The 27,124-nt window shown below is 40.4% G+C and overlaps 1 protein-coding gene across 2 annotated transcripts in view; it reads right to left on the bottom strand.

The window, feature by feature from the left end:
• The window catches only part of Copg2 (COPI coat complex subunit gamma 2), a 239,418-nt gene that overhangs the window by 185,883 nt on the left and 26,411 nt on the right, over window positions 1-27,124 (bottom strand). The window lies entirely within an intron of this gene.

Genomic DNA, 27,124 nt, shown 5'->3' with positions numbered 1-27,124 from the left:
TGATCCATTCTGTATGATAGTATCAAGTTTAAGGGTATAGGCAACTACTTTGAAGGCAATAAGATTCACTAAAATGCCCATTCTGGTTTGACTATTGTCTCCTTTGGAAGTCCTGTAATGTTTACAATGCTTAAGTTTTATTGGTCTTGTTCTCTACTGTTTTGTTCAACTTTATAATACCTAATGAGATAGACAATTCTTTTTAAGGAAACAAGAGACATTATGGTAACCATTGTTGATAACCTTGTACTCTGTTTTTACATCATGTGCTATGTCTATCCTTGGTTTTGACTGACAGCTTTGTTTTGCCATATTTGACTTTATTCTCCCCCCCCCCCAAATAGTAATAAGAACTAAGGAGTAATAAAATCCAAAATGTGTAAATTTTGTTGTAAAAAAGAGAAGGAAAAAAAGTGCTCTAAAAGATACAACAGCAAGTGTGTTTAGGGGTGTTAAATAGCTGACCATATTAATGTTTTTGGTTGGATCACTGAACACAAGTGTTTGCAGTCTCACTGTTCGAATGTCCACTTTGTATGCTTTGATACTGTGACTTGAGCAAGTATCTCTAAGATAATATGTAATCTATTAACTGGTGATTTCTGGGTTTTTTTTTGTTTGTTTGTAGTTCTGTATTACTTGTACCCTTACACTGCTTTGTTTTGTTTTGTGTTTTTCTCTTTTTCCTTTTAAATAAAATTTTAAAAAAAGAAACTGATTTCCTAATACAGTATTTTTTTTTTTTTTTTGGTCTTTTTCCTTTTTACTGGTACCAGGGATCGAACTCACGACTGCCTGCTTTCAAGGCAGGCGCTTATGCCGCTGAGCTAAACCCCCAGCCCCCTAATACAGTATTAATACCAAGTTCTGAGCTTCCTTCTAACAGTGTCTGCCTTGTGTGCTTTCAATCACCCTTCTACTACATTTGAACTTTGTTAACTGGTTTTAAATTCCGAAATACAACATGTAGCATATATTTAGTTGTATTTTATTTTTTAAACTAATTGGTATTTCTTTTCATGGCTGTGTTTAGGGTTAGTTCTGTCAATGGTTCTGTTACATCTCTATTTTGAATACTCCCTTTGTTTCCTATAAGGCAGCACTGTCTAACAAAACTCTGCGATGAAGGAAATGTTCCCCATCATCCAATACGGGATACAAGCCACAAATTACATGTGGTTTCTGAGCACTTTAATACAGCTAGTAAGATTGAGGAAGTAAGCTTTTAATTTTACTTAACTTTAATTAATGTTCACTGTAATTTAAATTACCATATAAACACCTAAGAGCTATCTTGTTGAGTAACACAGTTATAACAGTTGTGCTTCATTTTGCTATATGTTGGGTTTTTTTCTGAAATATGGAAGGTTTATATTCTAATTTTAGTTCTTTTGTGATTGACATAAAACTTTAAATAGTTGATTTATGAAAACTAAGAAAATTAATGCACGTACAGTCTCCTCTTTCATCCAGTCTCCCATCTCAATTTTGTTGGCATCATTCTTTTTATACTACTGTGGAAAATACTTATAATAATACTTATAATTAAAGTACATGTCCTCTGTTAAGTCTAATTTATCCATAATACTTATGATCTATATTCAAACATAATCCTTATGGTGTTTTAATATATTACTTCTTTCACTGAATAAATTTAATACTCAGTGCTAACCCATTTCAGAAGCCTTTACCCTGTAGAATTTCCTCATTTAATTTTTAATTTTTTGAGAAAAGCTCTTATGTATTATGGCCCACGAAAGTTGCTGGCTTTTTGTCCTTGTACCTAGTGATCACTTGCTTAGCTACACTATTCTTGGGTCTTGATTTTTGTTTTCCTTATAACTTTGTATACATTGTTCCCATTCTTTCTCGATACTTAAAACTGTCCTTAATGGCCTAATAGCAGACTTTTTTTTTCTCATTTCTAAATAACTAGCTTTATCTGCTTTAAAATTCTTTGTCTCTCTCCATGGTGTAAGCTAACCAGGCTGCATCTTGGTATTGGTCATTCTGTTAAAATCTCTGTTTGAATATATTATTTTAGTTTGCAGATTTCCTTCTTCATGCATCAAGAAAAATTTCTCTATTTCAATCTTTTGTTTATAATTAGGTTTGTGCCTTAGCAATTTCAAAAAGTTTGCTCTCTTGCGTCTATTAAGTTGCTTTCATTTTTGTTGTTGTTCTATACTATAATGAATGTCCAAATGTTAAGATTATATCAAAGAACAAGAGAAGGATTCCTGTCCTTAGTAAACATATTTCTATTAGGGGACAATCTAAAAAAACATTTTACTTTGGCAGACTAGAGGACCTCACAACTACCTGTTCTGCTATAATAGCATGAAAGCGGCCCCACACAATACATACATTGCTCTCAGGCTTACAGTGTGGAGCTAGGAGATACAGAGGATTATTCCCAAGCCTTGAAAACCTGATTGGCTTTCAAAATTGTTTGATACTAGTTGTTGGGAGCCGCAGCCCCGAGCCCGGTCGCCTCACTTGGCGGACGTGAGGCCTGTAGTAAAGAGTAAAGCCTGAGGTAGATTACCCCTCCCATCGAGCACGTTAGTTTCCTGCTTACCGCGTAAGCAACCCGCTCAACAATATAGTCTGCCTGGCAACTGATGATGTTAGCCAATCAGCTTGCCTTGCTCACTTTAACATGATTGGACACTGTATCCGTATATATACTGGTGCCACCCCTGGGGGGGAAGAAGAAGCCCGGAAGTAGAAGCCCAGAAGGAGCCGCAGGGAGCGGACCAAAGGAGGCTTCGGCTGGGAGCGATCCCAGGGCAGGCTGTACGGAGAAGGAAAATAAAAGAAAAGGTTGTCCACTGCCAGACTTTGTCGTGTGTCCTTCCTGCCGGCCAGGAGCGACATCGACATTTGGTGGCCCGCACGGGGACTGATCACCCCCGAGACGTGACAGTGGACAACGCTCCAGTACAGAGCTGCGAGACAGGTGAGTTGGGGATAAGCCTGGGCTCTGGGTGGCGCGCACCTACAGGGCTTTTAGACTCCCCTCAGGCTCACGCGTAAGTGGCGGATTCCTTGGGCCTCACGCGGTGAGTAACATATTAAAAGATGGGAAACATGCTAGGTAGCAACACTAAGAGCGAGGGTGGTTGTGGAGAAAGCTCTCAAGAGCTTACAAAAGTACGCAGGGTATTTGAGCAGGCCCAGTCAGGGAGCTCCCGAGAGGGGCCCGTCAAGGGGAACAAAGATGCTAAGGAGAAGGACGGGGCTCTAGCCTCGGAGTCGTCTGACTCCGAGGACGAGGGAAAGTTGAATGGCAAGGAGGCCAAAGAGACCAGCTGTCAGGAGCCTAAGTCGCTCGATAAGGAGTCGCAGGGTTCTTTCCCAGCGTTGCGCCGCGAATTGCGCTCCGCTCAACTTGGTCTGCGGAGGAGTAGAGAGCTCCTGAGCGCTCCCCGGCGCGAGAGGGAGGCGAAGCCTTCCGCCCCACCTTGGGGGCTGTTCCCGGAGGCGATCCCTCGCCGCGAGGCGGCTGCCCGGGAGCTCCCTCCCCTTTCGCCAGAACAGGAAGTGATGCACGGGCCCCCATTTTCTGCCCAATCACGGCCGCCGTCTTATGCTCCGCCGCCGGCGGGTCGGTATTTTTACAGGCGGCTATGGCAGGGGGGACGTTTGTCTCATGAGGTACATCCACCACCTGGGATAGATAGTGGCCCCTACGGGATATTTCCTGTACAAGTAGCTATGGGCCAGGGACGTAATGCATGGGAGCCTTTTGAGATAAAGCAGATTAGAGAACTTAAAAATGCAGTTACAACCTTTGGGCCGACTGCGCCTTACACCATTGCCATGCTGGAGAACCTGTCTTCTGGGCCCCTCACCCCCGCGGACTGGATTCAGCTGGCAAAGGCGTGTCTGCCCTCAGGTAGTTACCTGGATTGGCGAGCCTGGTACGCAGAGTTCTCTGCAGAGCAGGCTGAGAGAAACGCCAATCGGGGAAACCGGGGGTGGAACAAGGAAATGCTTATGGGAGAAGGTCGGCACGCTGATGATCAGACTCAGTTCCCCGGCGCTGTCTATGAACAAATCAATGCCATAGGGCTCCGCGCCTGGAAGCAGGTAAGTGGTGCCGGAACAGCCTCCTTGTGTCTTTCAAAAATAATTCAGGGTACCACAGAGCCATTTGTTGACTTTGTGGCCCGAATGCAAGATGCTGCCGATAAGATATTTTCTGATCCGGGAGTGGCTCGACCGCTGGTAAGGCAGCTGATTTTTGAGCAATGTACAAAGGAGTGCAAGGCAGCGATAGCTCCTCATAAGAACAAGGACCTCAACGCCTGGATTAGGATATGCAGAGAGATAGGGGGGCCGCTCTCCAACTCGGGAGTGGCTGCTCTCCTGGCCGCGGCTGTACAGCAGAGGGGACCTCGCGGGTTAGAAGGGGAATGTAAGGCTAAAGGGTGTTTTGCCTGCGGGGAGCCAGGACACATTAAACGTCATTGCCCAAACAATGCAGATGCTAGGCCTCGCCCTAGGAATGAAGAACCATGTTTGTGGGCGATGCAAGAGGGGATCACACAAAGCTGAGGAGTGTAGGTCGGTCTTTGATGCTCAGGGCAACCGTATTTGTGGACGAGATGCTAGAGAGCCAAAAAACGGCCAGAGGGGGCCCCCTTCACAGGCAGGCCCCCGCCCCAGAGACAGGACAGCTCAGGATGGCAGCCTTCAACAAGGGCCACCCCTGGGTCAGCAGGTGTGGACCTCAGTGTCGCCTCCAGACTTATATTAGTGCCTGATATGGGTGTTCAAGTGGTTGAAACCACCTTTAAGGGACCGTTACCCGAAAATTCCGTGGGTCTGGTGATCGGGAGATCCTCCACGGCCCTTCGGGGTCTCATAGTAGTCCCGGGGGTCATAGACTCAGACTACACAGGACACATTAAAATTATGGTTCAATCTCTTGTGGGTACTATGGTAATCAATAAAGGAGACAAGATAGCGCAGCTCTTGCTGCTCCCCAGTCTCCACAAGAGATTCCCCTCAAAGCAGAAAATTAGAGAAAGTCAAGGTTTCGGTTCCTCAGGGGAAGTCTTCGAGGGACTCCATATAATACTTGATAAAAGGCCCATGCTCTCACTTAAGGTCAATGGCAAGAATATAACAGGGCTCCTAGATACAGGAGCTGACCGTTCCATTATCTCCAAAAAGGATTGGCCCTCCAACTGGCCCACCAACACTGCAGATAACACACTGCAGGGCCTGGGGATGGTGTCAGCTCCTCAGGTTAGTGCTTCAACCCTGCTCTGGTGTGATGAGGAGGGTCATCAGGGCCATTTCCAACCATTTGTGTTGCAGTTGCCAGTGTCTCTATGGGGAAGGGACATCCTCACTCAGATAGATGTCACGCTTACGTCAAACTGCTCCCCCCAGGCTAAGGATATACTCAGGAACCAGGGATATACCCCCGGCAAAGGCTTGGGCAATGCCCTACAGGGTCGGACATCCCCAATACCAGTAGAGAACAAAAAAGGTAGGCAAGGGCTGGGTTTTTCTTAGGGGCCGCTGAAGAAGCTCTCCTACCCACTTCGATCAAAATCACCTGGAGGTCAAATGATCCGGTTTGGGTACCTCAGTGGCCCCTGCCTAAGGAGAAGCTATTAGCCTTGTCAGAAATAGTCAGTACACAACTTAGATTAGGACACATTAAGCCGTCAACCTCCCCATGGAACACCCCCATTTTTATAATTAAGAAAAAGTCTGGCAAGTGGAGGCTGCTCCATGATCTAAGGGCGGTCAACGCGCAGATGCAGTCCCTGGGGGCGGTCCAGAGGGGGCTGCCAGCTCTCTCAGCCATCCCTCAGTCCTGGCCAGTTTATGTTATAGATCTTAGAGACTGTTTCTTCTCAATCCCCCTGCATCCAGAGGACACTCATAGGTTCGCCTTTACTTTACCCACCATTAACCAAGAAAGCCCTGATCTCAGATACGAGTGGATAACGCTGCCCCAAGGTATGGCCAACAGTCCCACTATGTGTCAGATTTACCTTGATTCCCTACTGGCCCCCCTACGGAAATCCTTTCCCAAGATAAGATGTGTGCATTACATGGACGACCTTTTGCTCAGCGGCAGGGACCCAGACATGCTAAATAATATGCTCGGCCAGTTGGTCGAGGCCCTGAGACAAGCTAATCTGCATGTTGCCCCCGACAAGATTCAGGGAGGAGAAATGGTGACCTACTTAGGCGCAAAAATCTCCCCTATGCTAGTCTCTCCACAGAAGGTCACCATTAGGACGGATGGCGTTAAGACCCTAAATGACATGCAAAAGCTATTGGGAGACATTAATTGGATTAGGCCATATTTACATATACCAAATTCAGATCTCAAACCCCTGTTCGACCTTCTGAAGGGAGACCCAGATATAGCCTCCCACAGGAGGCTCACTCCTGAGGCAAGAGCTGCCTTACAGAGAGTGGAAAAAGCCTTAGGTGGGGCTACCTTACACAGAATTGAACCAGGGCGACCCTTTGATGTCTGTTTGCTACAGACTAGTCTACAGCCCACAGCGGTGATTTGGCAGAAAGGACCATTACTGTGGATACACCCTAAGGTCTCACCTGCAAAAGTCATAGAGCATTACCCGGAGGCAGTCGCTTCATTGGCCCTTGAAGCGCATGATAGAGCTGTCCAACATTTTGGCTCAGGACCACAAGCCATCCGAGTACCCTATACCGCCAGCCAGATCAAGACCCTGGCTGCCTGCATAGATACGTGGGCCATTCTGAGATGTGTTTTCCATGGGGATATAAACAATCAATACCCTAAAGACCCTATCTTGTCATTTGTTACTCAGCACCCTGTAATTTTTCCAAAGGTTACTGCCTCTGAGCCATTAGTCCTAGCAACTACAATATACACAGATGGCTCCAAGACGGGGATAGGCGCCTATGTGATCCTAGGCAAGCCCCCGGTTACCATACAATTTGAACCTGATCAGCCTCAGGTGGTAGAACTGCAGATCGTTAAAATGATTCTTGAACGGTTCTCAGAAGCCATTAATATTGTCTCCGATTCTAGGTATGTGGTCAATGCTATGCAAGTGCTTGAGACTGTCGGTTTAATTAGATCCACTTCCACAGTGGCTGGGCTGTTCCTGTCTATCCAGACATTGCTTCAGAACAGACACCATAAGGTCTTCACCACCCACATAAGAGCACATACATCCCTGCGGGGGCCCATGGCACAGGGGAATGCGGCTGCTGATACTGCCACTCGCCCGTTATGGATTTTTACCTTACTAACACCAATCGAGCGAGCCCGTGCCTTCCATGATAAGTTTCATGTCAATGCCAGGACACTAGCAAACCATTTCCATGTTTCCAGAGCAGATGCACGAGATATCGTGCGACTATGTCACTCCTGTGCCACATACAAACCTGCCATACCGATGGGAGTAAACCCTCGAGGTTTGATCCCTGGTGATGTTTGGCAGATGGACATCACACATATACAGGAGTTTGGGACTCTTAAATATGTTCATGTTTCCACAGACACCTGTTCTCACGTCATATTCGCAACAGCAGAAACAGGTGAAAAAGTGTCTAATGTGATCAATCATTGCCTGGCGGCTTGGGCCGCATGGGGCAAACCAAAAATATTAAAAACTGATAATGGACCAGCCTATATAGGCAAAGCCTTCAATGAGTTCTGCAAAATGATGGAGGTTCAATTAAAACATGGTATCCCATACAATCCCCAAGGTCAAGGAATCATTGAGAGGGCTCATAGAAGCCTCAAAGAAATTTTACAAAAACAAAAAGGGGGAGTAGGCCAAGGCCTGGCCCCAAAGGCACGATTATCCATGGCACTATTCACACACAATTTTTTAAATTTAAATAATGATAATTGCTCCCCAGCCGTGGAGCACTGCAACCCTTCCCCCAACCATAAAGGGTGGGTGAAGTGGAAAGATGTCCTGACAGGACAATGGATGGGCCCGGATCCAGTGGTCAGCTGGAACCGAGGCGCGGTTTGTGTTTTCCCACAGGAATCGGGACGAGAACCACTGTGGGTACCGGAGAGACTGACACGGGCGACAAAGCCCTCGACTGAAGATCAGACCTGCCCTACCGGAGATCCATCACAGACCAACCAACAAGATGAATAGAGATAGCGGTAGCCCGAAATGGACAAGAAGATCCTCAGGCATATGCATGGCTCGCTCGCCTAGCCTACGACCGAGTCTAGGGACGGTGAGCTTCCCACACTCCTCCTCTAAAAAAAAAAATTATGACATAGCTGGGTAGGAGAGTCAATGACGGGTAAGAGCGTACTCCCCCGGTGCGACTCAACCTAAGCCAGGCCCTACCCCATCCTGCACGTAAGCCGCTGGACTGTTAGATGCTGCCCAGGTCTAAATTTCTCTCCGAGGGGATTTCTTTACGGAGAGAAAATGAGTGCAAGCTTGTGTGCATCCAGGTTCCGTCCAGTTTGTGCCTGGCCCTAGAAAAAGGACGAGGGCCTCAGGGCCTTGGCAGACCATGGGACGGCCGACCAGGGTCTAAGCCAAGGACCTACGGTGGGCCTACGCATAGGGCATAAGCCTCTGCACCCAGTCCAGGAAGGGCTACGATGCGCACATTCATAAAAAATAAAAAAGGGGGAGATGTTGGGAGCCGCAGCCCCGAGCCCGGTCGCCTCACTTGGCGGACGTGAGGCCTGTAGTAAAGAGTAAAGCCTGAGGTAGATTACCCCTCCCATCGAGCACGTTAGTTTCCTGCTTACCGCGTAAGCAACCCGCTCAACAATATAGTCTGCCTGGCAACTGATGATGTTAGCCAATCAGCTTGCCTTGCTCACTTTAACATGATTGGACACTGTATCCGTATATATACTGGTGCCACCCCTGGGGGGGAAGAAGAAGCCCGGAAGTAGAAGCCCAGAAGGAGCCGCGGGGAGCGGACCAAAGGAGGCTTCGGCTGGGAGCGATCCCAGGGCAGGCTGTACGGAGAAGGAAAATAAAAGAAAAGGTTGTCCACTGCCAGACTTTGTCGTGTGTCCTTCCTGCCGGCCAGGAGCGACATCGACAACTAGTGATCCCTTTCTTTCCTTTTACTTCCTCCCATTTGGACTCAGAGTGTATGTAAATGTTTTTTGTCTGCCCCATCACTATATTTCAGGAGCACAAATGAAGAGATCTGTGGACCTGTCAAACTAGAAAGCAAATTATTCTGCCCAGAAAGAAGCACACTCAGAGACTCATCCACATGGGACTTAGAGGATGAGATCTGGAAATTCTAATCTATGATAACTGATGAGATTTTGAACCTGAATTGATATGAGAGTCTAGTCTTTAGAAGATATTAGGAAATAATAAATGTATTTTGAATGTAGGACAAATGTAAATCTTTGGGGACCAGCAGGAATATTTGGGTATGCTAAATAAAAGCCACTAAAGATCCAGATTCTACTCCTGACACCTGTAAATTTGCCTTACATGGCCAAAGGTATTTTGTGGATGTGATTAAAGAATTTGAGATGGAGAGAGTATACTGGATTAGTTGGGTAGGCCCTAAATGTAATCATAAAAGTCCTTATAAGAGCAAGGTAGAAGGAGATTTGACACAGGGTAGGAGCTGTGACAATGAAGCGAGAGGTTGGTAAAAGGAAAGACTTGGGATTCAAAGAATACAGGCAGCTTCCAGGAGCTAGAAAAGACAAAGAAGTAGATTCCCTCCTCCTCCAGAAAGTTCCAACTCTGCCCCTACCTCTGATGTGTGAGAGTAATCAATATTGTTTTAAATCACCTATTTTGTTGTTTAGGTTATCCAGTCTATGGTAAATTGTTGTAACTACATTAAGAAACAGGGTCAGCACACATTTTCTACAAAGGGTAGATCATTAAGTATTTCAGACTTGGCAAGCTATGCGTCTCCTCAAACATAATTCTACTGTAGCATGAAAGCAATCAGACACAATACCAGAGAAATGAGTGTATCTGTGTTCCAACACTTTATTTACAAAATTAGGCAACAGTTTGGGCCTGGACATAGTTTGCCAGGTTACTTCATACCTGTTTTAGAAGGGCTGTGCTGGCAGCAAAGGCTTGTATACAGTAAGTTTACTCAGGAATGTATTCAAAGAGAGGTGGAATACTGGTAGGAGCAAAAATCAATACAGATGTTTCCGCAAGCAAGCCACTGGTGCTGGCAACTAGTTATTTAATGTGCAATCTTCTGAGGAGCCTTACCTCTCCAATTTATGAGCATTAACCTTAAGAGTGCCAACTCTATATTTTGAGAGTTTGCAGGTGAGTTGCTAGTGAATGGTCAGCCCCAGAGGACAAGAAACGTAACACATGGTACATGCTTAAAATAAGGTATTAAGAATGCAAGTGGACTCAGGCATGCACAGAATTGTTCACCACACCGTAGTTAGAATCAAAGATAAGGCCTGAGACCACATAAGGTGGCCCAGAGGTGAATCCTATATAGTCCATTCTGTGCCTGCTTCAATTGTACATGTCCTCTGTTAAGTCTAATTTATTACTGATCCTTTAACACAGTAACCACCAACTTATTATTTCTACAAAAGACTAAACACAGGAAGATGATTACAATATGGTGTAACCCTGGCGGCAACAATTCATTGTAAGACTGTATTTGATATTCATAATCTCCTTCCTAAAACTACCTAATTCTATTCTTGCCCTGTTCTTAGCTAGCACTTCATCTAGTCTTGGTTACTGCAGCAACAGGAGACTCAAGCCCTGATCCCAAAAGACCTAGGCCTCTGTTGGATATACCGGGGTTGGACCTTTAGTTTTCCCTATTCTCTGTTCACTATTATCAAAGATGTAATAAAAACCACCAAAATATATCCAAGGCAATACTGTCAATTCTAAATATAGTCCTCCTTGCCTCAATTACACAGAAATAACCCTAGCTCCAGAGAGAAATCAAGTCAGTTACTTATCTCTGAGTACAGTAGCTCCTTTCTTTACTCTTACTAACATGATGAATCCAAAGTGACTCAGGTAATCATCATCCCAGGTGTGTAAACTGGCTTACTTCCTCTTCCCAGGTCTTTTCTGACAGGGATTATAAGATGCCTGTGGTTGTCAACTTGTCATTCAGGCACATATAATCCAGAAGTGTAAGGTATTTCTGTGCTGGAAACAACCTTTGACTTACAGGAACTAGGAGCTAGTGGGTTAAATGCTTCTGCCCTTTCATGCTTCTCAAACACTGTCATCTGGGAACCAGAACTTTTAATCCACATTCAAAGTGTGGCTAGGATGCTGTTTTAATCACTCCTACTTCTGTAATGAAATGGCTTAGACTGTTTTTTTTTTTTTTTTTTTAATCGGTACTGAGGATTGAACTCACGACTGTGGACTTGCAAAGCAGGCATTTATGCTGCTGAGCGAAATATCCAGCCCTAGACTGGGTAATTTATAAAGAACAGAAATTTATTTGCTAACAGTTCTAGAGGCTAGGAAGTCCAAACTCAAGACACTAGCTGATTTGATGCCTAGTGAAGACCATTTTTCATGGATGACACCATCTAAGTGCCCTCAGATGGCAGAATCAAAGGAGGAGAGGGAAGTAGCTCTCTGGAGCCTCATGTTTCATAAGAGCACTCACCGCATTGGTGAGGATGAGGTACTACATCTTTATACTATTACACTGGAAGCTAAATTTCAAATCTGAATGTTACAGAGATACAAAAATAAAGCATAGAAGATGTATAAATTCTGTTAGTGGGGCCTAAGGACAGCAGCCACAAGTATCCCCAGCCAACTCCACTCCCATAGAGCCCAAGTCTTCATCATGGCTACTTGCTAACTGAGCCCACTGTGTATTTTGTTTCTCCCCAGTTCAAGGCAGCAGAAGCACCTACCAACCAACCATACCATGGAAGAAGCCAGTGCCCTGGGAGAGAAGGTTAAGGAATAATGCAGCAGGCCATCAGCCCCAAGAGAAGCCCACAGCTATTACAAACTTAAAAAAAAATAGTGTGGGCAGGCTAGAGTTACAGAAAAAGTATGGCACCTGCCATACTGCAGAAGGTTTACTGAGGAGACATTTTGGGAAGGCATTAATTGTTTAAGACCGAGCCACAGAACGGTTTCAGAAAAACTCCACTTAAGGTTCTCCAGTGCAACGGCACCACAGAGACTAGGTGAGAGCCTTGAGAAAGAAACAGCGATGGAAAGGGTGCTGGCTAGACACAGATTCACAGAGAAGTTCATGCACACACCAGGAAGAATGCAGTTTAGGATGCTCTTGAACTCATTCTGTAGCCCAGACTGGCCTCACAGTGATCCTCCTGCCTCAGCCTCCCCAAATGCTAGAATTACAGGTGTGTGCCACCATACCTGACATATTCAGTATTTATTTGATTTGTTTTAGTATTTAAACTATAATTATAGATCACCTTCCTATGGTTAAGGGTGGCACATAACTGTTAGGATACCTTAATATCTAGTTTGTTTTTGATGCTATTATCACACAGTTACTGCTATTAATTGATTTTCTCTGTACGCCAATATTTTGACTGCCTCTGAGACACTAAAAATACTGCAGCCCATTCCTGGAGAACTGGGTGCTAGATCACTTACACTGCAGACTCCTCTTTCAAATTAATGCAGGTGGCCAGGTCTTGAGATGGACGCAAAGGCCTACAGTCAGCCACACTCAGAGTGCACCACTGACTAGCAGACACTAATTAAAAGAGATTTCCATGCTAGTAAAAGGTCTTTTCACTATATTCAACCCACAAACCCCAACATATGCGTACACACACACACACACACACACACACACAAAGAAATAAAAGTAAGGGAAAACAAGATAACAAAATGCCTCTCAAAATTCACAACCCCCCAAAAGCCAATTCATACTTTCAAACAAACGGGCATAATAGATAGCTACTCCACAAAGTTTTTTACCCAACAACAGAATATACTTTACTCTCAGCCATACATGGAGCTTTCTCTAAAACAGACCACACACTAGCCAATAAATCATGTTTAAGTGAATGGAAAAGAACAGAAATTACATTACTCGTACTATCAAATCAAAGCACAATGAAACTAGACAACAGCAAAACAAACCACAGAATTTGTAGGAAAATGAATGCACCTAAAGAACATAATGTTAAATGAAACAAAGTTTAAATATAGCCTGGTTTCCCAAAATAAAAATAAAGAGCAAAATAAAAAGAGAATAGAAAGTAGAAAAACATCTTTTTCAAGTGGAAAGGAAAATAAGATGTGTAGGGATAGGGAAAATAGAAGGAACATAATTATTTTGGACAGCAAATACTAATAAAAATGAAAAAGGAATCATACATGCAAATATACAGAAATAAATCAATACCATCTCAAATAGTCAATGAGTCACAGAAGAAATCAAGGAAGAAAAAAAAGATTCACGGATTTGAATGACAACGCCAGTACAAACATCAGAACTATTAGGACACAAAGCAAGCAGCCCTAAGAAGGAAGTGTGCAACTGTGAACGCCCACATCAAAACAACACAGCAACACAGAAGGCCAAATAACCTAATGAGAAACCATAAGGTCCTGGAAAAATGAGAACAATCCAAATCCAAAGCTAGTATTGTCTGGACAGACCACATAAACATCACAGCAGAAATGAATGAAACTTGAGACAAAAAAAAAAAAAAAGAAAAAAATCAATGAATTGAAGAGGTGGTTCTTTGAAAGAATAAATACAACAAACTATTAGCCATTTTTTTCCCATTAGCCAATCTTGCCCCCTTACCCCTGCAAAAAGGAATGAAAGAATAAAAGAAATACAATCAGAAATGAAAAAAGTTGGATTGATTTTTTCATGGCCCCATGCTATTTTTAAGAAATATTTTTCATGATCACCAACTTTAGTCCTGTCTTCTATATTTGATATTATGCCCTCACCTTGGTTCAACAGAACTTTTTTTTTTTTTTTTTTTTTTTTTTGTATTTTTGAGACAGGATCTCACTACATAGTTCAGGCTGGTCTTGAATTCACTTGTAGCCCAGGCTGGCCTCAAATTTGCAATGATCTTCCTGCCTCAGCCTGGAGTAACAGGCATGTGCCACTTCAATGGAATTTTTAATTTGCTGGATATGTGTGAATCTGTTTCATTAATTCTAATTTCTTACCTGTTTGAATCTGTTTCATGGATTCCAATTTCTTTTCCTATATCGCACATTCATGATTTCCATCACTTTTGTAAGCTCTTTTTTTAAAAAATGTGTCTAATCTAGATGCACTTGAGCAAGTCCTTCATTTTGATCATGATCTCTTTTTTATAACTGAAATCACTTCTGATCTAATTTTGTCTATATCTTCATCTGTTCTTTTACTTCTGCTACTACCATTTCAGAAAATTCAGATAGATGGCTTCTGATTTCCTCTAACTCCTGGGTGAGCTGGAGGCCTGGTATTGCAGTTTGCTTTTATATTTTGTCATTTTCTATTTTTTATTTTAATTTTTCTGTGTTAACACTTGTATTTTTATTTTTATTTTCTGTGTTAACACTTGTAAATCTCTATGATACAAGTAGTTTTATCACTAATATCAAGGCTTCCCTAGGAAATGTCTGTTCCTCAGAGATGTCTTCTAGAAGTAGCTGCCTCTAGGCCTTTGTGTCTGTCTCAACATCCTACCAAATTATTAGGAATGAAAAGTTGCTATCTATTTGGTTCAGCATTCAGTATTTTGGTACTACACTATGGTGATGATTATGACACCAGACAATCACAGTGTTGTCATATGAGGGACAAAAACTGATTACAACAGGTATGACACCATGGCTAAAGTGGTACAATTAGCAATAACAGCATCAAGCACATCAATCAAAAACAAAATGTGGTAGCTCTTTTAATTTATTATCTTTAACCATTGATGCAAGGTCTATAAAGAAAAACAACACAAGATTGATCAGAGTCAATGAAAAAAGCCAGAGTCAAGACAAATGAAATAAAAAACTTGATCATACAAGTGATGGCAAAAAACTTCCTAAACATGGAAAAATAATTTGAGCTACAGATAGGTGAGGTACAACTCCAACTAACCATCACCGAAATAAATCTATAGTAAGGCACATAATAAACAAGATACCAAAAATTCATCACAAGAGCAAAATATTAAAAGCTGGTAGAGAAAAAGAACAAATTACCCATACAGAATCACCTATCAGAGTCACAGCAGACTTCTCAACACAAACCCTTAAGTAAAAAAGAGCTTATAGCGAAGTATTTCAAGTCCTAAATAAAATAACCTCCAACCCAGACTGACTATATTCTGCAAAACTACCTTTCACAATCAAAGAAAGAAATACGATACTTCTATGACAAAGAACAACTGAAGAAATTTATGACAATCAAACTGGCTCTCCAAACCAACAACAGGACAATAATGCAAGGATAAGTAAATACGAATCAGTTATAACCATCAATGTAACTGGTCTCAATTCACCAATGAAAAGAAACAGACAGGCAGAAGGTTCAAGAAACAAGATCCAACAATATCCTGCATATAAGAAACACATTTAGGGCCAGGGATTTAGCTCAGTGGCCTTACTGCCTGCTTGGTAAACGCAAGGTGGGTGAGTTCGATCCCTGCGACAAAAAAAAAAAAGGAAAAGGAAAAGAAACAAACACATTTAACTCAAAAAGAAATTCACTGACTGAAACTCAAACAATGAAAATCAATACATCATGTGACAAGAACTCAAAAAAAAAAAAAAAAGCAGATATAGCTCTTCTATTTGCAGACAAAGTAGATTTCAAGCCAAGACTGATCAAAACAAACAAGAAGAACTAGCCATGGTGGCACAAACCTGTAATCACAGCAATTAGGAGGCAGAGGCAAGAGGATCATTGTGAGTGCAAGACTAGCTTGGGCTACAAAGTGAGCTCAAAGCCAGCCTGAGCGGCATAGTGAGATCTTGTCTCAAAAGGACAAAACAAGTCACTACATATTTGTTAAGTGAATAGTCAAAAAGGAAGAGATAACCATCATAAATATATATGCACCAAATACCAATGTACCCAACTATATAAAACGAGTGTTAATAGACACAAAAAATCAAGTAAGTAACAATACAATTATACTGGGGAGACCTCAACACCCTACTGTCACAACAGATCAACTACACACAAAACAAATCAACAAACAAGTATCAGAACTGAACCAAACTTGTGAACAGATGGTCTTCATACATGTCTACAGAGTATTCCACCCCACAATATCAGAATAAACATTCTTCTCAGCTATGCATGGGATATTCTCCAAAATAGACCACATACTAGCTCATGAAACAGGCTTAAGTAAATGCAAAGAAACTCAAATTATTCCATGCATATTATCAGAATATAAGTACAATGAAATTGGAGATCAGTGACAAAAGAAACTACATAAACATATGGAAAATAAGTAATACTCTACTGAATGACCAATGCGTCACAGATGAAATTAAAAAAGAAACTAGACAGTTTCTACAATTAAACAGCAATACCCACACTATATACCTGAGCTTATGGGATGCAATGAAAGCATCTTTTGAGGGAAGTTTATAGTAATAAACTCTTTTGAGGGAAGTTTATAGTAATAAACTCTAACAACAGGAAAAGAGAGGGAGATCAAATAACTTCATACTGAAGCTCTAACTTCTCGAAAAGAAGAACAGGTCAAGCCCAAAACTCATATAAGGAAGGAAATTATACAGATCACAGCAGAAATTAATGCAATCGAGAATAAGAAAACAATACAAAGAATCAATTGAAGAGTTGGTTCTTCAAAGATTAAATAAAATTGATAAAACCTTAGCCACCTTATCAAAAACATAAAAAGGTTCAAAAAAAGAATGAAATTATAACAGATGCTGCAGAAATCCAGAAGATACCTATTTTGAGAATCTTTATTCTAATAAGATGGAAAACAAAAGAAATGCGTAGATTCCTAGATATATATGAATTTCCAAAGATGAATCAAGAAGATAAAAGAATTCTAAATAAACCAGTATCAATGAAATTGAAGATGTAATTAAAACTTAAAAAATCCTAGTCTTAATGGGTTCACTGCTGAATTCTACAAGAATTTGAGAAAATCTAATGCCACTAACTCCACAACTCTTTAATGAAATTAAAGGGAAGCAATATTCCCAAACTCATGCTTAGAAGCCATGATTACCCTGATACCAAAACCAGAAAAGGAGTCAAACAAATTAAAACTATAAGCCAATCTTCCTAATGAACACAGACACAAAACTCTTTAATAAGATACTGGCAAACAGAAGCCAGGAAACCATCAAGCTTATACGCCATGACCAAGTAGGATTCATCCCAGGGATTCAGACAGGGTTCAACATACACAAATCAATAAATGTAATACAACGTATCAACAGAACCAAGACCAAAAATCACACAATCATCTCAATAGATGCAGAGAAAACATTTGGAATAAATGGTCTTTATCTCAATCTAATAAAAACCATCTATGACAAACCAACAGCCAACATTACCTGGAAGTCTCAAAGTGTTCACTCTAAAATCAGGAACAATCCACAATCAGGGATATCCACTGTTACTACTCCTATTAAATATAGTTCTGGAAATACTGGCCACAGCAATTCGAAGAGAAACAAATGAATAAGGATAAGAATAAGAAAAGAAGAACTTACATTATCACTATTTGCAGATGACGTGACACTCTACATAGAAGACCCCAAAAACCCCACCAAAAAACTTCTAGATTTAATAATCAAATTCAGTAGCATAGCTGGATACAAAGTTGACACTCAGAAACCAACGGCATTCTGGTACACACAAAAAAAACTCAATAAAAGAGAAATTAGGGAAACAACACCTTTCACAAAAGCATTCACAAAAGTGAAATACTTAGAACTCAATCTAACAAAGGAAGTAAAGGAAACTACAGTAACCTTTAAAAGGAGATCAAAGAGGGTATCAGATAATGGAAAGACATCTCTTGTTCTTGGGTAGGAAGAACCAACATAGTGAAAATGGTTATACTCCCAAAATTATATACAAATGTAATGCAATTCCAATCAAAATACTAACAGCATACCTCACAGAATTAGAGAAAACAATCCTAAAAATTATTTGGAAACAGAAGAGACCTAGAATAGCAAAAACAATTCTGGGCAACACAGGCGAAGTGAAAACCATCACAATCTCTGACTTGAAATTATACTACAAAGTTACTATGATAAAAATAGCATGGTACTGGAAAAAAACAAACAAAAACAAACCAACAACACCAGGCCTGAGGATCAGTGTAACATGCAGAAACAACTCCAAACACATTTAGCTACCTTGCCTTCAACAAATAGGCCAAAGATCTTTACTGGAAGAAAAATAGCCTCTTTAATAAATGGTGCTAAAGAAACTGGCTTTCCACATGCAAGAGAGAGACCCATGTCTCTCACTATGCACTAACTAACTGAAGTAGATCAAAAGTCTAAATATTAAAACAAACACTAAATCTGCTGGAAGATAGAATAAGTAAAACTTTTGAAAATACAGGTATAGGGAAAGACTTTATGAACAAAACTCTGATCACACGGGAAACATTACAAAGAATCAACAATTGGGATCTCACTAAAAAGCTTTTGAAAAACAAAAGAAGTCATCAACAGAATGGGGGAAAAAAGCCACAAGGTGAGGAAAAAAATTTTTAGCTGCTCCTTGTTGTACTCTAAGAAAATAGCTTCGTTATATATGTATTATAGCAAACCTGCAACGTGGCTTACTAAATGTGTTTTTTTATCCTTTTTCCCTAACTGATATATTAAGTGACCTAATTGATATGTTGAGTAATACTCTCCTCTGTAAAGAATTGCAAGAATCTCACCTAATTGATATGTTAACCATTGTTGCCCTCTACAAACTACAGAAGTTGTGCTAAAACAAGCTAACAAGGGTTGTTAATCACTGTTAGGCACGTCTATTCTCCACTAAAGAGCTAAAGAAAACTAGAATGGCCCATTAATTTACACTTGTTTAAAGTAACCTGCTTGTGTGCAGAGAGATTTGTGCATGAGTTTAACCCTTTACCCTGAGCTTGACACATAACCGCCATTTTCTGTTCTGTATGGTGCCTTATTGCCTCCCTCTCCCCTCACCTATCTATCTAGGCCATAAAGAATTTGGGTTTCTGGTGACCTCTTCCCGACCCGGTGATGACCTGTCATAAAATGAGCCTGCCCCAAATTTTAAGAACTGTTTAGCTTCAAAGAAATTACCGGGAAATACTATGGCCCAAACCCCAATCGGTGCTTTCCTTTTGTTCTATATGCATCAAATGAGTTAGATATCAGATCTTTGTAAAACTTAAGTTTCAGCTTCTTGTAACTCTTGACCCCTTCGCACCCACTAGCGAAAACGAGCTGTCCTGGGATAATTAACTGTCCACTTTCTTCTCCAAATATTGCTGCAGATGTGCCACTCCGAGATAATGTCAGTCTGTAGGATGGGAGTAATTTGAAAAACACCAGGAACTCCCTAGATTGTCAGAGCTAAGTGGACAGCAATACAGTTTCCAGACTCGGGTCAACAAGTTTGATGGCTCTGCAGGTTTCTTTGTTTCTCCCCCGACCTTTTTCCTCCAGCCTCTTTTCAAAGTCCTCCCTTCAGTCTCTGGGACACAGTCTCCAAATTGGCTCCCGGAGACTTGTCACCAGGCCTGGAAATAAAGCCTTTGCGACCTACATTTTCGGTCTCTTGTTTCCTTGGATTTCATACCGGGGCCCGAGTTATAACACTCCTCAGACAAAGGACTAATATTTAGAATATATAAGGAACTTAAAAAATCAGACTCCCATCCCAAATAAAGACTCAATCCAAAAATAGGCATCTGATATGAATAGACACTTCTCAGAAGAAGTAAAAAAGGCAATAAATACATGAGAAAATGTTCAACATCACTGGTCATTCAAGAGAGGCAAATCAAAACATTGCTGAAAATTCTTCTCATCCCAAAAAGAATGGTTATTGTCAAGAAATCCAAAAACAATGCTGGAGGGAATGTGGAGAAATGGAAACTTTTGTCATTGTCAGTGTGAGTGTATATTGGTACAACCACTGTGGACATCAGTGTGCAGGTTCCTCGAAAAAGCTAGGACTACAGGTCTCATTTGCTCCATCTATTCCCTTTCTTTGTACCTTGCTGAAAGAAGATACCACACCACAGTGATATATGCATGTCCATGTTTACAGTAGCATAGTTTGTAATAGCTAAATCTTGAAAATAGCCCAAATGCCCATCAACTGATGAGTGGTTTAAAAAATGTATGTTTTTTATATAATGGAGTACTATTTGGTCTTAAGGAAGGATAAACTTGAGACATTTCTAGGTAAATGAATGCACCTCGAGACCACACTCATAAACAAAATGAATTAGATACTCATAAATATTGTCCTGTTTCTGTGTGAGAAACAAAAATGGTAAACGAGGACCAAAACATACAATAGATACTATGAAATAGGAAGAAAATGTTCAAATGGGAAGTGGAACTAGAGAGGGGAAGTGGAAAAAGAAAGGGAAAAGAAAATGAAAACAAGAAGGAAAAAATGGAAACAAAGCTTCTGTAAATAAGGGGGAACAAGGGATTGAAGGGTAGGAAAACGGGAAAAAAAGAATCAAATGTATCACGTAAAGATACAAATTGCCTATGGTGAAAACAATCATTATATATATTTAAAATATACCAATAAACAATTTATAAATAAATAAATCAAGCAAACACAGCACTATTGTAACCATAAAAAAAATTAAAAGGTGAAATCACAACACACATCACCACAATCAGAAGATTATTGCTATTTAGAAAACCTGTACTCAGAAAAATTGGAAAATTTTTAAAATGGTTAAATTCCTAAATACATATGAAATTACAAAGTGAACCAAGAACAATCTGATAACAAGCAATCAAGGTGAAATAGTGAAAAATCTAGCAACTTAGAAAAGTCCAGAGCCTAATGGATTCACCGCTGCACTGTACAATAACTTCAGGGAGGATCAAAGCCAGTATTCCTCACTCTTTAAAACTGAAAGGGAAGGATTACTTCCAAATTTAATCTTGGGTACCAAATTATCTTGATATCAAAACCAGACAAGGATCTAACCAAAGCAGAAAACTATAGAATGCTTTCTTTAGAGAACGTAGATGTAAAAGTCCTCAACAGATATTGGTAAACAGAATGCAGCAAATCATCAAAAAGATCATACACATCACAACCAAGCAGTGTTTGTCCCAGGGATGCAAGGAGAGCTCAACATGTGCAAATCAACAAATGTAATATATCACATAAACAGAACGAAGGATAAAAATTTCATGATCATCTCAAGAGATGCAGAAAAAGCCTTTGAAAAATCCAATATTTATTCATAAAAACTCTTTAAGAACACAGGTATAGCAGTACCTCGGTTTGTGGAACAAATTCTGCAGCCAAAATTTTGGAAAGTATTAAGTTTGGGAAATGAGGTACCACTGCACATAAGGACCTTATCTCAATCTGATAAAAGCTATTAAGACAAACACATTGCCAACATCATATTATTGTCAGTGTGAGTGTGTATTGGTACAACCACTGTGAGGAAATCTGAAAGCTTTCCCTCCAAAATAAAAAACGGAACAAAAATGTTCACTATTACCACTGTTGTTTGTAATACAGTACTATAAACATTAGCCTAAATAAACAGGCAAGAGAACAAAAACAAAAAGTGTATAGAAAAATAAATGTAAGAAAGAAAGAAGTCAAATTATCAGTTGAAGACAATATGATCCTCCTCATAAAAGACCCTAAAAATTCAACCAAAAGACTCCTAGAATTAATAACCAAATTTAGTAGTCTTCCTAGTTACTTTTCTCATTGTTGAGACAAAATATCTGAAGTTAAAGGAAGAAAAGTTGATTTATCTCAGTTTGTAGAGGATTCAGTTCATTATTAGCTGGCTTCAAGGCAGGATGGCACACAGTAGAGGAGCAACAGTTCACAGTAAAGGACAGCAAAACCAACAACAGAGAGAGGGAGACAGAGAGAGAAAAAGGACAAACCGCTGTCTCTTCTGTCTCTTACATACTATCCAGTCTGAGTGGATTAGGGCAATGCCAACCCAATCAATAGATTGGTCCAACAATCGCCTGCCCTTAATCCCAGCACTGCACTACTAATCAAGCACACACTCTAGATCCAGCTAGTCCTCCCCACCAAAAAAACCCCTATGACCACATAAGGCTTTGAGCAAACATCCAAACACAAACCATAATAGTAGCATAACAAGATACAAAATCATCACATAAAGATCAACAGTGTTCCTCTACTCCAATAATGGCTGAAAAAAAATTAGGAAAAATATCATTCACATTAGTACCAAGAAAAACTAAATACTTAGGAATTAACCTAAATAAGGAAGTGAAAACTTTTACAACAAAAACTGCACTACTCTAAAAAGAGATACTGAAGAGGATATCAGAAAACAGAGATATTTACTGCTCCCAGATGGACAGATCAATAGGATCAAAATAGTCATACTTTTAAAACTAATACATATATTTAATAAACTCCCTATCAAAATATCCACTTCACTTTTCACAGAACTAGAGAAAACAATCCTAAAAAACATATGGAACAAAAAGAGACCCAGAATAGTAAAAGCAATCCTGAGCAAGAACACCAAAGCAGAGGTATTACAATCCTAAACTGCAAATTATATTACAAAGTGATAGTAATAAAAATAATATAGCACCAGCAAAAAGGCAGATGTGGATCAATGGAACAAAATACAGGATGCAGAAAGCCACCTGATCTTTGACAACTGGGGGAAAAAAAAAAAAAAACACATGCTGGAAGAATGATAGCCTTTCTAGTAAATGTAGTGGAAAAACTGGTACCCACATGTAGAGGATTGAATCGAGACCCATATTTCTCATCTTTTAGTAACTAAAATCCAAATGGACCCATAATCCAAATGTTAAAATAGAAACACTTAACCTACAGTAAGATGAAATAGGTAAACGTTATGAGGTCATAGGCATAGGGAAGGACTTTCTGAACAGAACCCAAAATGTGCAAGAAATACCATCAACAGTGAAAAAAATATAGATCCTATCAAATTAAAAGCTTCTATATTGCAAAAGAAACTGACAGAGTTAAGAGATGATAAACAGAATGGAAAAAAATTTTGCCAGCTATTCCTCAGACAGAGGACTAATATTTAGAAAAACTCAAAATAATTAGACCTCCCCCAGAATAAAAGACTGAATCAGATAAATGGGTCACTGAAATAAATAGACACTGCTCAGAAATAGAACAAGTGGTCAATACATACATGAAAAAAGGTCCAACATCTCTGGTCATTTGTGAAATGCAAATTTAAACACTGAGATTCTACCTTTCTGCAGAAAGAATGGCTATCATCAAGAAATCAAGTAATAACAAATGCTGATGAGGTGAAAAAGGAACCTTTCTACATTGTTGATAGTAAAGAAAACTGGAGAAACCACTGTAAACCACTGTGGAGCCTCCTTTAAATAGAAATTCCATTCTACCCAGCTGCTTCCCTTCTATGTATCTTCCTGAAAGGGTTAAAGACATATTACAGTGATATATGCATACCCATGTAGATAGCAGCACAATTCATAGCAGCTAAATTTGGAAATGACCTATATATGTCATCAACAAATAAGTGGGTAAAGAAAATGAAGTTATTTATACATGATAGAATACTATTCTGCCATAAAGAAGGATAAACTCTAATCATTTACCAGAAAACATCTGCACTTTGAGACGATAGTGTTAGTGAAGTCTAGTGAGATACACAAGCTTAAATAGCACATGTTTCTCTTACATGAGAAACCCAGAACACAAATAAAGGCAAAATAAAAGACAGGTAATCAGAAAAAGGGAGACAGTTCTTTTGCAAAAGGGAAGAACACAAGGGATGAGAGAGAGGACCTAAAAAGGATTAGTGTGTTTGTTGTGTACATGTACCAACTTCCCATAATAATGTAATCATCATATACTGCAAATATGTACTAATTAAAAATAAAAACTAAAAATAAATAAATAGTAAATTCTATAAGTGGGTCAAAGAATTTCTTGTATCTAACGATGATGGTACCATATATTTACCATTGTGTGTGTGTATGTACACACACATATAGCACCATAGAATGTTGTTTATTGGAGATGATGAATTCACAATAGTTAATTTTGCATATTTCCTGTCTTAGTTACTTTTTACTCGTTGCTGAGACAAAATACCTGAAGCCCAAGTTGGAAAAGGAAAGGTTTATTTTTTACAGTTTTTGGAGGTTTTAGTCCACACTCAGTTGGCTTCAAGGCAGGTGGGCATGGCTGGAGTGCAGTTTATGGCAGCTGCAAACAACAAGCAGAAACCAGCAAAGAGCAAGACATACCTTTTTCCTGCCATTATATCACACCCTGGCTCCATCCCCATGTGGGTAGAGCACTGACACCATCAATCTAAGCACTAGACAATGAACCATCACAAATGCACAATACAAACTCATGAGGCCTGGAGGCCACAGGCATAAACCATGACATTTCACCCTTAAGTCCCCAGGACTCACGTACATCTTTTATATAAAACACATTTAGTCCACCTCCAAGAGGTGCCAAAGTCCTAAGTTTTAGCATTGTTGAAAAGTCCAAGTCCCAAGTCTCCTCTAAGATCTATGGTAAACTCTTAACTGTAACCCCCTGTACAAATGAAACAGCTTTTTTTTTTTTTTTAATCCTCTCTGCTCACTTTTTGGAGCTTTTCTTGGATCATCCATGTTTTTGGCATTTTTAAACTTTTGGGGTCTCTACTGTACCTTTGGCTTTACCTTTACATCTTTATAAATTACCCTCTCAGGGGCACACTGCTTGGCTTCCCAGGCCCTTTGTAAACAAAGTGGAAGCTGTCTTACCCTCAGAATTTGTGTATTTTCTTTGTACCTAAAATCAGCACCTTGTAGATGCTGCCAAGGTTTGCTGCTAGCTGGAGCAGTAGCCAGGCTTTTTTCTTTCTTGGCTGTAGGGGTCAGTTGCCTGGATCACAGGGCTCTGTTTACCTGATTGTGAGGAAAAGCTTTTCTACATTGCCGCCATTTTGGAACCTCATGTGGCTTCTCTCGCCATTCTGGAACCTCATGTGGCTGCTGTCACCATTCTGGAGCATGGCGCTCTGCAGCTTTTTTCTCTGAGCAAATTTTTTCAGCTTTGCAGTGAGGCTGCAAAGGGTGGAGACCCACTTTCTGATGCCCTGGGGCCATCTTTTTTTATCTCTGTTTTTCTTTAGCAACCAAAATCTCAACTCTGTCTTTACAACCCACAGCCTTCCTGGCATTTTTCTTCTGGTCAAACTCACAGTATTGCAAATTATCCTGCTGGGCTCTTTGCTCTTGATTTGCAACATAAAGCTGGCTAAAAGCCCCCAACAATAGCCATGCCACAGCTTCAATGTTTGATTGCTTTTTAATTTTTTTTCAAGATTAATCAGTTCATTGCCCTTTGTCTCAGTCTCAGGCAAAGTCTCAGGGCATGAACAAAATGCAGACAAACTTTTTGCCAAGCCATAACACAAATCATGGGGAGTTCAACAACCAATGCAGTCCTTCTTCCCAGCAGAAACCTCCCAAGCCTGGTCTTTACCATGAGGCTTTTTATCAGCCTTTTGGTCTCCTAAGCTCTGACCAGAATCTCCTCTACAGAACTGCTCCAGTTCTATGCATCCAAGCAACATGTCCGAACCTTTCCAAACTCTGCCCACAAGCCATTTTCAAAGCCTCTCGAAAAACACGGTCCCATATAGTTACAGCAAATGACCCCACTCTCGGTACCAAATTTTGTCTTAGTTACTTTTTACTCATCGTTGAGACAAAATACTTGAAACCCAAGTTGGGAAAGGAAAGGTTTATTTTTTACAGTTTTTGGAGGTTTCAGTCCACGCTCAGTTGGCTCCAAGGCAGGTGGGCCGCAGTTCATGGCAGCTACAAACAGCAAGCAGGAACCAGCAAAGAGGAAGACACACCTTCTTCCTGCCCTTATATCACATCCTGGCTCCACCTCTATGCGGGTGGAGCACTGACACCATCAATCTAAGCACTAGACAATGAACCATCACAAATGCACAATGCAAACACATGAGGCCTGGGGTCCACAGACATAAACCATGACACTTCCCTAGAGGATAAATGGAGATTTGGGATTACAATATCATCCTTGTGCACTTCCCACTAACTCTTGCAATGAGCCATCCTCTCCCATCCACTAAGACTAAACTAAAACTACTAAGATGAAAAAGTACACTCCAGAGCAAGATTCGTCTTAGCATAAGATCATCTCCACCCTCTTGCAACATTCCAGGATCACCAACTTCTTGCTGAGTCATCAATAGCTCCTCCTATCATTGCATAAACTCATTACATTGTGTACACCCAGTAAATAGCGGCTAGAGTATCTCCGTCTCTGCCCATTCTAGGACACTGAGCTCCCAGTCCTCCATAAGCATTACTAAATTTGTCTCTGTTTTTTAACTCATCATTTTGCCACACCCCTCATACAGGCAATTGGGAATTTTGCCAGGTTCCCAAAAGTTCTTAATGTTATAGGAGTCTAATTTAATACTTCAGGTGAGTCAATAGACCATCCTGTCATTCAATTAGGCTGCCTACTCCTAAGTGAAATAGAATACAGCATAACTATTGGATCTCAGGAGTCCACTTTCACATTGCTTTTGTCATAAAATGGTGGCAATGTCACATAGTGTACCGTAACAATAAATCAAGAACTTTTCCAAGCTAAGGAATAAGAATTTGAAAAAGTGAAACCTTATGTATTACTGTAAAAAAACATGGATTCCTCTTTAATGATCATGAGGGGAAAAGCTGTTAAGAACAAAATTCTAGAATCAATAAAAAGTTGATAAGTTTGACTATATAAGAATATTTTTTTAAACATTTCCTGTCAAAGATACTTTGAAATATGAAATGAACTTTGGGGGCTTGCTACAGATTCAAGCTGTAGTACAAATGACTTTTAATTTCTTGTCATGGTATACTGTATGACACTGCCACCATTTTATGACAAAAGCAATGTGAAT

This window comes from Cavia porcellus, unplaced genomic scaffold (genome assembly GCF_034190915.1).
Source record: "Cavia porcellus strain 051 isolate PalLab524CR breed Dunkin Hartley unplaced genomic scaffold, mCavPor4.1 scaffold_2, whole genome shotgun sequence".
NCBI classification, from domain to species: domain Eukaryota; kingdom Metazoa; phylum Chordata; class Mammalia; order Rodentia; family Caviidae; genus Cavia; species Cavia porcellus.
This window is presented reverse-complemented; position numbering and strand designations above follow the sequence as displayed.